This window comes from Pristiophorus japonicus, chromosome 12 (genome assembly GCF_044704955.1).
Source record: "Pristiophorus japonicus isolate sPriJap1 chromosome 12, sPriJap1.hap1, whole genome shotgun sequence".
In the NCBI taxonomy this organism is placed as follows: domain Eukaryota; kingdom Metazoa; phylum Chordata; class Chondrichthyes; family Pristiophoridae; genus Pristiophorus; species Pristiophorus japonicus.
The window spans coordinates 101,104,282-101,118,795 of record NC_091988.1 but is presented as its reverse complement, the minus strand read 5'-3'; the positions used below and the strand labels follow the sequence as shown (position 1 = coordinate 101,118,795).

The window sequence follows — 14,514 nt, the reverse complement described above, 5'->3', positions numbered from 1 at the left end:
CAGCCACCTCATGTTAAAAGAATCCACGCACAGGCATCTTCCACCCTTCAGTATGTAGTTTGGGACCTAGAATGTCAGGTCCCTCATTGAAACACCTGCGAACTCATCCCTTTTTGGTGTGGAAGTGGGTCATCCTTGATAGGAGGGACTGTCTAATACTACTATACCTTAAAGGTGGCACGGAAAATTGAAAAGGTGGTTAAAAAGCATATGGGTTACTTGAGTTTATAAAACCTAGAATATAGAAGCAAAGAGATCATGCTAGAACTTTGTTAATACCTTAGAAAGGGTGAAGCGGAGGTTTACCAGGATGTTACGAGGGATGAGGGATTTCAGTTATGAGGAGAGTAGTGATAATGAGGGATGTCAATTATCCTAATATAGACTGGGACAGTAATAGTGTAAAGGGCAGAGAGGGGCAGAATTACTGAAGTGTGTTCAGGAGAACTTTCTTGATCAGTGTGTTTCTGGCCCAATGAGGAAGGAGGCATTGCTGGATCTGGTTCTGGGGAATGAGGTGGGTCAAGTAGAGCAAGTGTCAGTAGGGGAACATTTAGGGAACAGTGATCATAGTATCATAAGGATTAGATTAACTATGCAAAAGGACAAGGAGTAATCGAGAGTAAAAATACTTAATTGGAGGAAGGCAAATTTCATTGTAGTGAAAACAGATCTGGCCCGGTAAATTGGAATCAAAATTGACAGGCAAAACTAATTGAACAATGGGCTGCCTTTAAAGAGGAGATGGTTCGGGTACAGTCGAGGTACATTCCCACGAGGGGAAAAGATAGGGCAATTAAAGCCAGAGCTCCCTGGATGAGAGTAAAATGAAGCAGAAACAGCATCTATGACAGTTTGAGAACCAGGCTGAATATAGAAAGTTCAGAGGGGAAGTGAAAAAGAAAATAAGAGGGGCAAAGAGTGAGTTGAGAATAGATTGGCAGCCAACATAAAAGGGAATTCAAAAGTCATCTATAGACATATAAATATTAAACAGGTAGTAAGGGGAGGAGTGGGGTCGATTAGGGACCAAAAAGGAATCCTACGCATGGAGACACAGGGTTTAGCTGAGGTACTAAATGAGTATTTTGCATCTGTCTTCACCAAGGAGGAAGATGCTGCCAAAGTCATCATGACAGAGGAGGTGGAGGAGATACTGGACGGGATAAGAATTAATAAAGAAGAGGTACTAGAAAGGCTGTCTGTACTTAAAGTTGATAAGTCACCAGGACCGGATGGGATGCATCCAAGGATGCTGAAGGAAGTTGAGGAAATTACGGAGGTACTGGCCACAATCTTCCAATCCTCATCAGATACGAGGGTGGTGTCAGAGGACTGGAGAATTGCAAATGATACACCCTTGTTCAAAAAAGGGTGTAAGGGTAAACCTAGCAGGACAGTCAGTTTAACCTCGGTAGTGGGGAAACTTTTGGAAACGATAATCAGGGACAAGGTTAACAGTCACTTGGACAAGTGTAGATTAATTAAAGAAAGCCAGCACAGATTTGATGAAGACAAATCGTGTTTAATTAACTTGATTGGGTTTTTTGATGAGGTAACAGGGAGGGTTGATTAGGGCAATGGGGTTGATGTACATGGACTTCCAAAAAGCATTTAATAAAGTGCCACATAATAGGCTTGCCAGCAAAGTTGAAGCCCATGGAATAAAAGGGACAGTGGTAGCCTGGATAAGAAATTGGCTAAGTGACAGAGAGTAGTGGTGAACGGTTTTTTGGACTGGAGGAAGCTATACAGGGTGTTCCCCAGGGGTCGGTTCTTGATGTGTATTAATGGCTTGGACTTGGGTGTACAGGTCATAATTTCAAAATTTGCAGATGGCACAATACTTGGAAGGATAGTGAACAGTGATAGACTTCAGGAAGGCATAGATTGGCCAGTGGAATGGGTGGACACGTGGCAGATGAAATTTAACACAGAAAAGTGCGAACTAATCCATTTTGGTAGGAAGAACCAGGAGAGGCAATATAAACTAAAGGGTACAATTCTAAAGGAGGTGCATGAACAGAGAAACCTGGGGTATATGTGCACAAATCATTGAAAGTGGCAGGGCAGGTTGAGAAAGTGGTTAAAAAAAGCTTACGGGATCCTGGACTTCAGGACTAGAGGCATAAAGTACAAAAGCAAGGAATTTATGATGAACCTTTATAAAATGCTGGTCTGGCCTCAACTGGAATACTGTGTCAAATTCTGGGCAACATACTTCAGGAAGGATGTGAAGGCCTTAGAGAGGGTGCAGAAAAGATTTACGAGAATGATTCCAGGGATGAGGGACTTCAGTTACGTGGATAGACTGGAGAAGCTGGGGTTGTTCTTAAAGCAGAGAAGGTTGAGAGGAGATTTGATAGAGGTGCTCAAAATCATGAGGGATCTAGACAGAATAGATAGAGAGAAACTGTTCCCATTGGTGGAAGGGTCGAGAACCAGAGGACACAGATTTAAGGTGATTGACAGAAGGTCCAAAGCCGACACGAGGAAAAACTTTTTTACCGCAGCAAGTGGTTAGGATCTGGAATGCAGACTCATGGCTTTCAAAAGGGAATTGGATAAATACCTGAAGGAAAACAATTTTCAGGGCTATGGGGGAAAAGGCGAGGGAGTGGGACTAGCTGAAGTGCTCTTGCAGAGAGCCGGCACGGGTTCGACGGGCCGAATGGCCTCCTTCTGTGCTATAATCATTCTACAATTCTAGATTGGAAAAGTTAGGACTGTTTTTCTTGGAATAGAGAAGGTTAAGCAGTCACCTAATGGAGGTTTTCAAGATGATGAGAGGTTTTGATAGAGGAAAACTATTCCCACTGGTGAGTGGAGTAACCAGAGGCCGTGGATTTAAAATTATTGATAAAAGATTGAGATGGAAGATGAGGAGAAATTATTTCAATCAGAGTTGTCGGGATCTGGAATGCTCTACCTGAAAAGGTGGTAGAAGCTGAGTCCATAAATAATTTTAAAAAGGAGCTGGACAGGGACTTGAGGAACATACAGGGTTACGGACAAGAAATAGAGATGTAGGACTAAGCATGACTGCTCTTTTAAAGACCCAACACAGGCACGACGGGCCGATGGCCTCCTGTGCTGTAAGATTCTATGATTCTATGAATTTCCCCTTCCCAAAGGATGTTGAGACGAATTGTAACGCCTCACTGTCAACTGGGTTCAGATCAGACCAGGAATCGATGCTGAGGTCTTCCAGTCTGAATGGTTGAGTTATGCCGATGGAGCTATTGGATGCTCCTCATCTGAACCTTTGCATGACTAACTGCTGTCATGAAATGCTTCTGGTGTTGATCTTTTTAGTGAGAGAGCAGGTTTGAGGACACTTGCTTTGCTAGGTTCAGTGTTTATAAACAGGAGAGATGTATGTTGCCATGATTTGCCATTGAGCTTTGGCCCCTTGTGCTGTGGGATTGGTTATTTTAAGCTGTTTTGTGCCAGGGATTTGCAGCTGTCTCAGACTGGGATCAGATCGTGCTAAGTTTTAATACAATTTGAAGAATGAATTTGGTCAGTCAGAAGTTTATAAACTTTATTTTTCTAGCTAGGTATGTGTTAAGTTCTTGAGTCTTGTCTTGCTATTCTTGGCATATCTTTGGCTTTGTGTTTCCAACTCCTCTTGTAAGCAACCCCTTGCATCTTCAAGGGTGGTTACACTTGCCCTGGTATCGAGGTAATTTTGATGGTATGTCCAGGGTAACAAACAGAGAACCCATCTTCAGATTGATTCACTTTCCTATCCTATTTCCCTACAGGATCCTGCTCACATTTTCAACAAGTAACACAACAGTAGATCTTGTTTTTAGATTTTAATGGCCAATGGTTCACCTAGGTTGATTCCGGAGATGAGAGGGTTGATTTGTGAGGAAAGGTTTGAGTAGGTTGGGCCTCTACTCATTGGAATTCAGAAGAATGAGAGGTGATCTTATTGAAACATATAAGATTATGAGGGGGCTCGACAAGGTGGATGCAGAGAGAATGTTTCCACTGATGGGGGAGACTAGAACTAGGGGGCATAATCTTAGAATAAGGGGCCGCCCATTTAAAACTGAGATAAATTTCTTCTGAGGGTTGTGGATCTGTGGAATTTTCGCTGCCTGAGAGCTGTGGTAGCTGGGACATTGAATAAATTTAAGACAGAAATAGACAGTTTTGTAAACGTTAAGGGAATAAGGGATTATGGGGAGCGGGTGGGGAAGTGGACCTGAGTCCATGATCGGATCAGCCATGATCTTATTAAATGCCGGAGCAGGCTCGAGAGGCAGCGTGGCCTATTCCTGCTCCTATTTCTTATGCACTTATGAAATTATGAGGACAGGTTGTACTGACTCAGCTTGTATTCTCTCGAGTTTAGAAGATTAAAGGGTGATCTGATTGAGGTGTTTATGATGATTAAAGGATTTGATCGGGTAGATAGAGAGAAACTATTTCCTCTGGTTGGGGAGAGTCCAGAACAAGGGGACATAATCTTAAAATTCGAGCTCGGCCGTTCAGGGGTGATCACGTCAGGAAGCACTTCGTCACACACGGGGTGGTGAAAGCTGGAACTCTCTCCCCCAAAAAGCTGTTGAGGCTGGGGGTCATTTGAAAATTTCAAAACTGATAGATTTTTGTTAGTTAAAGGGTATTAAGTGATATAGAAACAAGGTGGGTAAATGGAGCCATGATCTAATTGAATAGTGGAACTGGCTTAGGGGGCTGAATGGCTACGAATTTATTGGAACAATTGGATGATCTCCTGTGGGGTTGAGATGGACGATTTGCTGATTTATAACAGTGGATAAAACTAGGTAGGGGATAACACTGATTTCATTATCATCATAGGCAGTCCCTCAGAATCGCGGAAGACTTGCTTCCACTCCCAAAGTGAGTTCTCTGGTGGCTGAACAGTCCAATATGAGAGCTACAGACTCTGTCACAGGTGGGACAGTTATTCGGCGAGGGAAGGGAGGGTGGGGCTGGTTTGCCGCGTCCTCCTTCAGGTTTCTGCGTCTGACCTCTTCATGCTCTTTGCGTTGAGACTCGAAGAACTCAACGCCCTCCCGGATGTACTTTCTCCACCTCGGGCGGTCTTCAGCCAGGATCACCTAGGTGTCAGTGGTGATGTCGCACTTTACCAGGGAGACTTTGAGGGCCTCCTTGTAACGCTTCCACTGCCCACCTTTAGCTCGTTTACCATGAAGCATTTGCTTAGGGAGTCTCGTATCTGGCATGCGTACGATGTGGCCTGCCCAGCGAAGCTGATCAAGTGTGGTCAGTGCGTCAATACTGGGGATGTTAGCCTGGACGAGGGCACTGATGTTGGTGCACCTGTCCTCCCAGAGGATTTGCAGGATCTTATGGAGACATCGTTGGTGATAATCTCCAGCGACTTGAGGTGCCTTCTATACATCGTCAATGCCTCAGATCCATACAAGAGGGTGGGTATTACTAAGCCTTGTAGCCCATGAGCTTGGTGGTAGATTTGAGGGCCAGGTCTTCAAACACTCTTTTCCTCAGATTTACAGCGAGTGAATATATCCAATTCCATTTTTATTTAATGCTGTTCTGGGATTTTATCTGCTTTGGGGGTTGAATTTTCATAAGTCTCCATTATGTGAAAACTGTAACTGAGTGGCTGTTATATTTTTATATACATTCCTTTTCATTTAATTTTTATCCCTTGCCAAATTTAAAGCTGAGAATACGTAGCAAAATGGCCTACGAGATGCACCTGTTGGGGTTGGATATTAGCAGATAGAAGCAGTGTCGTATCGCTGCACTGGAGGTGATTCTTTGTCTAGGTTGTGTTGGGGGTTGGTCATGGGCTTTGGTAATACTGCATTTAATGATCCTAGGCCTTGGCAGAACTTGGGTGGGGGTCATGGAGTTTGCCAGCAGTGGGCTTTGGCAGTAGAGGGATCCTTTGGTCTGACATCACTACGGAGGGGTAACCTGAAGTTTGGCAGAAGGTGGGGAGGAATGTGGAGTTTGACACACTGGTGTTCTCGATCAGGCCAACATCCCCAGCATCGAAGCACTGACCACATTCAACCAACACCGCTGGGCAGGCCACATTGTTCGCATGCCTGACACAAGACTCCCAAAGGAGCTCTGAACTCCGACAAGGTAGGCGAGCCCAAGGTGGGTAGAGCAAACGTTTCAAGGACACTCTCAAAGCTTCCTTGATAGAATGCAACATCCCCACCGACACCTGGGAGTCCCTGGCCAAAGACTGCCTTAAGTGGCGGAAGTGCATCTGTGAGGGCGCTGAGCACCTCGAGTCTCATCGTCGAGAGCATGCAGAAATCAAGCGCAGGCAGCGGAAGGAGTGTGTGGCAAACCTGTCTCACCCTCCCTTACCCTCAACGACTGTCTAATCCACCTGTGACAGGGACTGTGGTTCTCTTATTGGATTGTTCAGCCACCTAAGAACTCGCCTTCAGAGTGGAAGCAAGTCTTCATCGATTTCAAGGGACTGCCTTTGATAATGATGGATTGTGGGTATCTGTTATTGGTGATGGTGCAGTGTGGGCAAGACAGTTCTCCAGGGGAGGGGAAGAGGCTTTTGGGGTGGGCAACACTGGTTTGCAACTTTCTAAGAGATCTCAACAAACATTACATTTAATATTTCTGATTGGTTCTTGGATGTGTGTGTGTGTGTGTGTGTGTGTGTGTGCATCATGGTTAACAACATCATCAAGATGGCTGTCCAACCATTCAATTAGATCATGGTTGATCTGTACCTGAGCCCCATTGATCCCAATGAATCCCATTTATTAGGCAAGGTTAGCAAGCGATAGGCCTTTGATCCCTATCATAGAAACATAGAAAATAGGTGCAGGAGTAGGCCATTCGGCCCTTCTAGCCTGCACCGCCATTCAATGAGTTCATGGCTGAACATTCAACTTCAGTACCCCATTCCTGCTTTCTCGCCATACCCCTTGATCCCCCTAGTAGTAAGAACCTCATCTAACTCCTTTTTGAATATATTTAGTGAATTGGCCTAACAACTTTCTGTGGTAGAGAATTCCACAGGTTCACCATTCTCTGGGTGAAGAAGTTCCTCCGCATCTCAGTCCTAAATGGCTTACCCCTTATCCTTAGACTGTGACCTCTGGTTCTGGACTTCCCCAACATTGGGAACATTCTTCCTGCATCTAACCTGTCTAACCCCGTCAGAATTTTACAGAATATCACTTGCTAACCTTGCCTAATAAAAATATATTGATTGAAGTCTTGAAAATGTCATTTGTCTGAGCATACACAGCCTTTTGGGGAGAAATTTACAGATTTCCACTACCCTTTGTGTGGGAATAAAATGCTTCCTGAACGGCAACTCTAATTTTAAGATTGTGCCCCCTTGCTCCGGACTCCCAAACCAGAGGAAATAGTTTCTCAGTATCTACCCTATCGAATCCCTTTATCATTTTAAACACCTCGATTAGATTTCCCCTCAACCTTCTAAACCCAAGGGAATACAAACCACTATTCTCTCCTCTCTCTATATTGGTGCCTGATACCGTATCCCTCATTATAACTTGGGTTATTTAGTGTATTGAAGTCGAGAGGTTCTAAATGCCATGCTTCTCCTCTGGTGCTCTTAATTCATCCCCTCAAACTGCTTCACCAGTTCTACCACCAGTACTTCATTCTGTTATTATACCTCTCTCTCTCTCCAGACACAACTTGAGTTTGGAACAATAAATTTACCATTTAACAGCTGCTTTCAATTCAAGTGGGCACAGTATGAAAACGTCATACGCCTACTATTACACTTTGTTGAAATCTCAGTGACAATACTAATTATAATTATATGACTTTAGCACTGCAAAAATAATCCCTTTACCCCTCTCCTGTTGTGAAGTGTATGACAATATCCTCATGTTAGAGCATAGAGGGGACACTGATGAATCAATGCAGTGTTTATTTGATTCCGCATTTCTCCAACTCTGGCCTATCATGCAGACAACACTCTGCCCACCATTGGCAGCTGTGCCGTCAGTTGTCCAAACCCTACTCTCTGGAAATCCCTCTCTAAACACTACCCCCCCCCACCCCATCCACCTTCCTCTCTCCCTTTAATATCCTACTCAAAATCCACTCCTCCTAATATCTCCTTTGGTTTGGCTTCCATGTTTGTCTGCTTAAGCTTTTGTGAAGCAATTTGGGGCATGTGTGTATATCTCCCAGGATATTTGACCACTTCAACCGCACAATTATGTTCCTGTAAGTGCAAATTTTCCATGGTGAAGATCAACTTTTATTATCTCTTGTATCCAAATTTGCTCAAACGTCTCGGATTTCTATGTTTTGTGTGTGTGAACTTTTGCTGTAGTACATGCCCACATGAAATTATGCCCACTTGAGTTGTGGAAAAACACCCGAACAGTATAATTATAGCCTCGGTCCTTCCCAACGTGTGTTTCAAGAGAGCATTTTCAACTGTACTACACTAACATAATGGTCTTCAAAATTGTCTGTCGGGTAAACCATGAAAATATTGAGCTACCTTTGGGTTACATAATATGAGTACTTTGAGACATGACCTGTGGTAAAGTGCAGCAGGGTTGAGAGTAACTGGTGACTTTGGACTTATAAGAACATAAGAAATAGGAACAGAAGTAGGCCCCTCGAGCCTGCTCCGCCATTTAATAAGATCATGGCTGATCCGATCATGGACTCATGTCCACTTCCCTGCCCGCTCCCCATAACCCCTTATCCCCTTATCGTTTAAGAAACTGTCTATTTCAGTCTTAAATTTATTCAATGTCCCAGCTTCCACAGCTCTGAGGCAGCGAATTCCACAGATTTACAACCCTCTGAGAGAAGAAATTTCTCCATCGGTTTTAAATGGGCGGCCTTTTATTCTAAGATTATGCCCGCTAGTTCTAGTCTTCCCCCATCAGTGGAAACATCCTCTCTGCATCCACCTTGTCGAGCCCCCTCATAATCTTATACGTTGCGATAAGATCACCTCTCATTCTTCTGAATTCCAATGAGTAGAGGCCCAACCTACTCAACCTTTCCTCATAAGTCAACACTCTATAGTTCCCAACGTTCTCCCCCACTGGGGTTGTCTTGCTTCATGTGGATTGGATAGGATAATAATAGATAAACTGGGGATGCATAAAAGGTTGGTATAAAACTCAAAAGTAGAAAGGTCACCCAGTCTCGATGGGATGCATCCTAGGTTGCTGGGCGAAGTAAGGGTGGAAATTGTAGAGGTTCTGGCTGCAATCTTCCAAACCTCCTTCAATATGGAAGTGGTGCCAGAGGACTGGAGAATTGTTTTTTTTAAAGGGGGATAAACTCGACAGCCTAACATTGGTGATGGAGAAACTTTGAGACGACAAACCAGGACAAAATTCATTGGGAGTTGGAAAATTATAGGCTAATAAATGAAAGTCAGCACATATTTGTTAAAGGCAAATCCTGTTTGACTAACTTGATTGCGTTCTTTGATGAAGTAACAGAGAGGGTTGATGAGGATGGTGTGGTTGATGTTGTGTATATGAACTTTGCAAAGGCGTTTGACAAAGTACCAAATAATTGACTTGTTAGCAAAATTAAAGCCTGTGGGATTAAAGGGGCAGTGTCACCGTGGATACACAATTGGCTCAGGGACAGGAAGCTGAGAGTAGTGGTGAACGGTTGTTGTTCAGGCTGGTGGGAAGTATACAGTAATTAAAACAGAAAATGTTGTAAATACTCAGCAGGTCAGGCAGCATCTGTGGCGAGGGAAACAATGTTAACATTTCAGGTCGTTGACTAAAGTAATTTAAAGTAATTGGTAGGAGGTTTAGAGGGGATTTGAGGAGAATATTTTTACTCAGAGGGTGGTGGGGGTCTGGAACTCACTGCCTGAAAGGGGGTGGTAGAGGCAGAAACCCTCATAGCATTTAAAAAATACTTGGATGTGCACTTGAAGTGCCGTAACCTCCAGGGCTACGGGCCAAGAGCTGGAAAGTGAGATTAAACTGGATAGCTCTTTGTTGGCCGTCACAGACACGATGAGCAGAATGGCCTCCTTTTGTGCTGTAAATTTCTTTGATTCTATGACTTGTAGTCAGACCTGAAATGTTAACTCTGTTTCTCGCTCCACTGATGCTGCCTGACCTGCTAAGTTTACAACATGTTCTGTTTTTTTTTCAGATTTCTAGCATCTTCCCCTCCCACCCCCCCTCTTTCCCCCCCCCCCCCCCCCCCCCCGCGGTATTTTCCTTTTGGAACGTATGCAGTGGCGTTTCCCAGGGGTCAGTATTAGGAGCGCTGCATTTTTTGGTGTATGTTAATGCCCTGGACTTGGGTAAACAGGGTATAATTTCAACGTTTGCAGATGACATGAAACTCTGAAATGGGCATTGACAGACTGGTGAAAAGGGCACACCCATGGCAGATGGATGATACATTTTGGTAGAAGGAATGAGGAGATGCAATATAAACTAAGTGAGACTTTTTTTAAAAGTGGGTGTAGGAACAAAGAAACCTGTCTTTGAAGGTGCCAAGACAAGTTGAGAAGGTAATTAAAAAAGCATATGGGACCCTTGGCTTTATTTATAGAGGCATAGAGGACAAAAGCGAGGAAGTTATGCTAAACCTTTATGAAACACTGGTTAGGCCCCAGCTGGATTATAGTGTTCAGTTTCGGGCACCGCACTTTTGGAAGGATGTCAAGGCCTTCGAAAGAGTGCCGAAGAGATTTACTAGAATGGTATTGGGGACTTCAGTTATATGGAGAGACTGGAGAAGCTGGATTGTTCTCCTCGGAGCAGAGAAGGTTAAGAGAAGATTTGAAAATCATGAGGAAACAGTTTTTATGCAGCGAGTTGCTGTGATCTGGAATGCACTGCCTGCAGGGGTGATGGAAGCAGATTCAATAATAACTTTCAAAATGGAATGAGATAAATGCTTAAAGGAAAAACATGTACAGGGCGAGAGAGAAAGCAGGGGTGTGGGACTAATTGGATAGTCCCGGTACAGGCACGATGGGCCAAATGGCCGCCTTCTGTACTGTATCATTCAAGGGCACCCTCAAAGCCTCCCTGATAAAGTGCAACGTCCCCACCGGCACCTGGAATCCCTGGCCCAAGACCGCCTCAAGTGGAGGGAGAGCATCCGGAAGGGTGCTGAGCACCTCAAGTCTCGTCGCCGAGAGCGTGCAGAAACCAAGCGCAGGCAGCGGAAGGAGCGTGCGGGAAATCAGTTCCACCCACCCTTTCCCTCAACCTGTCCCACCTGTGACTGGCTGTAATTCCCAAATTGGACTGTTCAGTCATCTGAGAACTCACTTTTGGAGTGGAAGCAAGTCTTCCTTGATTTCAAGGGACTGCCTCTGATGATGATGGTCATTCTATAAATTCTATGCCTGGGTCTGTTATAGATTGATTACCATGATTTAGTAATCAACTCCTGTTATCATTGTATCATGCGACTACGGGAATAGTAGGAGGTGAACTGTTTGGGCCTTGGTCTTTCTTTGTGTGGTAATTCCTGTGTACTCCCAGAAACCTCCTCGAGTACTGATACTATCAGCATGCCATACACGAGGCTCCCAAAGCAAGAGCTCTACTCGGAACTCCTTCACGGCAAACGAGCCAAAGATGGGCAGAGGAAACGTTACAAGGACACCCTCGAAGCCTTCCTGATAAAGTGCAACAATCCCCACTGTCACCTGGGAGTCCCTGGCCAAAAACCGCCCTAAGTGGAGGAAGTGCATCCGGGAGGGCGCTGAGCTCCTCGAGTCTCATCGCCGAGAACATGCAGAAATCAAGCGCAGGCAGCAGAAAGAGCGTGCGGCAAACCTTTCCCACCCACCACTTCCCTCAACAACAGTCTGTCCAACCTGTGACAGGGACTGTGGGTCTCGTATTGGACTATTCAGCCACCTAAGGACTTACTTTTAGGGCCCAAGTTTCCGCCCTCTGGAAAAACGGCGCATCTCGATAAGGTGCGCTGATTTTCTGCAAGAAAAAGGGAGCCAAAAACATACCTTGTGATTGTCCGGTCTCCTCAGGCTGTTTTCGTGCTCGGCTTGGCGCAGCACAAGTGGTCAGGGGCGGAGCCAGGTCCCAGCGCTGAAAACCATGCCGGGACCTCTGCACATGCGCGCGAGAGTGTGCACGCATGTGCAGCAGCTCCAGGCCTTTGAGACTGCGTGTGAGAGGCCAGACCCTGGCCGAATGGGCACACAGGGCAAAGATTGGGACTTGGACCTCCCTCCCACTCAGCTGCCTCCCGTCTCGCCCTCCCGTTCAACCTCTCCCCCCCCCCCCCCCCCCCCCACCCTTCTTCCCGGGCCGTTGTTGGCGGGGCGTGGCCAGCATCTCGCCCACTCACCTCCCTCCCGTTCAGACTTTCTCCCTCTCGCCCCCTCACTCCAGTTCAGACTCCCCCTCCGGTCAAACTCCTCCTTCCTCCCTCCCTCCTCTTCCTTCCTCCCTCCCTCCTCTTCGTCCCTCCTCTCCCTCCCTCGGCTCTCCCTCCCTCCCGGCTCTGCCTCGGCTCTCCTCCCTCCCGGCTCTGCCTCGGCTCTCCTCCCTCCCAGCTCTGCCTCGGCTCTCCCTCCCTCCCGGCTCTGCCTCGGCTCTCCCTCCCTCCCGGCTCTGCCTCGGCTCTCACTCCCTCCCGGCTCCCCCTCCCCTCCCTCCGGCTCCCCCTCCCCTCTCCCCTCCCGGCTCCCCCTCCCCTCCCTCCCGCTCCCCTCCCCTCCCTCCCGGCTCCCCCTCCCCTCCCTCCCGGCTCCCCCTCCCTCCCTCCCCGGCTCCCCTCCCCTCCCTCCCGGCTCCCCTCCCCTCTCCCTCCCGGCTCCCCTCCCCTCCCTCCCGGCTCCCCCTCCCCTCCCTCCCGGCTCCCCCTCCCCTCCCTCCCGGCTCCCCCTCCCCTCCCTCCCGGCTCCCCCTCCCCTCCCTCCCGGCTCCCCCTCCCCTCCCTCCCGGCTCCCCCTCCCCTCCCTCCCGGCTCCCCCTCCCCTCCCTCCCGGCTCCCCCTCCCCTCCCTCCCGGCTCCCCCTCCCCTCCCTCCCGCTCCCTCCCCTCCCTCCCTCCCGGCTCCCCCTCCCCTCCCTCCCGGCTCCCCCTCCCCTCCCTCCCGGCTCCCCCTCCCTCCCTCCCGGCTCCCCCTCCCCTCCCTCCCGGCTCCCCCTCCCCTCCCTCCCGGCTCCCCCCTCCCCTCCCTCCCGGCTCCCCCTCCCCTCCCTCCGGCTCCCCCTCCCCTCCCTCCCGGCTCCCCCTCCCCTCCCTCCCGGCTCCCCCTCCCCTCCCTCCCGGCTCCCCCTCCCCTCCCTCCCGGCTCCCCCTCCCCTCCCTCCCGGCTCCCCCTCCCCTCCCTCCCGGCTCCCCTCCCCTCCCTCCCGGCTCCCCCTCCCTCCCTCCCGGCTCCCCTCCCCTCCCTCCCGGCTCCCCCTCCCCTCCCTCCCGGCTCCCCTCCCCTCCCTCCCGGCTCCCCCTCCCCTCCCTCCCGGCTCCCCTCCCCTCCCTCCCGGCTCCCCCTCCCCTCCCTCCCGGCTCCCCCTCCCCTCCCTCCCGGCTCCCCCTCCCCTCCCTCCCGGCTCCCCCTCCCCTCCCTCCCGGCTCCCCCTCCCCTCCCTCCCCGGCTCCCCTCCCCTCCCTCCCGGCTCCCCCTCCCCTCCCTCCCGGCTCCCCCTCCCTCCCTCCCGGCTCCCCCTCCCCTCCCTCCCGGCTCCCCCTCCCCTCCCTCCCGGCTCCCCCTCCCCTCCCTCCCGGCTCCCCCTCCCCTCCCTCCCGGCTCCCCCTCCCCTCCCTCCCGCTCCCCTCCCCTCCCTCCCGGCTCCCCTCCCCTCCCTCCCGGCTCCCCCTCCCCTCCCTCCCGGCTCCCCCTCCCCTCCCTCCCGGCTCCCCTCCCCTCCCTCCCGGCTCCCCCTCCCCTCCCTCCCGGCTCCCCCTCCCCTCCCTCCGGCTCCCCTCCCTCCCCCGGCTCCCCTCCCTCCCTCCGGCTTCCCCTCCCCTCCCTCCCGGCTTCCCCTCCCCTCCCTCCCGGCTCCCTCTCCCTCCCCTCCCGACTCTCTCTCCCCCCCTCTCTCTCTCTCCCTCCCCTCTCTCTCTCTCTCCCTCCCCTCTCTCTCTCTCTCCTCCCCTCTCTCTCTCTCTCCCTCCCCTCTCTCTCTCTCTCCATCCCCTCTCTCTCTCCCTCTCTCCCTCCCCTCTCTCCCTCCCCTCTCTCCCTCCCTCCCCTCTCTCCCTCCCTCCCCTCTCTCTCTCCTCCCCTCTCTCTCTCCCTCCCCTCTCTCTCTCCCTCCCCTCTCTCCCTCCCTCCCCTCTCTCCCTCCCTCCCCTCTCTCCCTCCCTCCCCTCTCTCCCTCCCTCCCCTCTCTCCCTCCCTCCCCTCTCTCCCTCCCCTCCCCTCTCTCCCTCCCTCCCCTCTCTCCCTCCCTCCCCTCTCTCCCTCCCTCCCCTCTCTCCCTCCCCCCCCTCTCTCCCTCCCCCCCCTCTCTCCCTCTCCCCTCCCCCCCCCCTCTCTCCTCCCGACTCTCTCTCCCTCCCTCCCGGCTCCCCTCTCCCCTCC

General features: G+C 49.9%; 1 protein-coding gene across 4 annotated transcripts in view; it reads left to right on the top strand.

The window, feature by feature from the left end:
- The window catches only part of LOC139277396 (DDB1- and CUL4-associated factor 1), a 126,850-nt gene that overhangs the window by 10,096 nt on the left and 102,240 nt on the right, over nt 1-14,514 (top strand). The window lies entirely within an intron of this gene.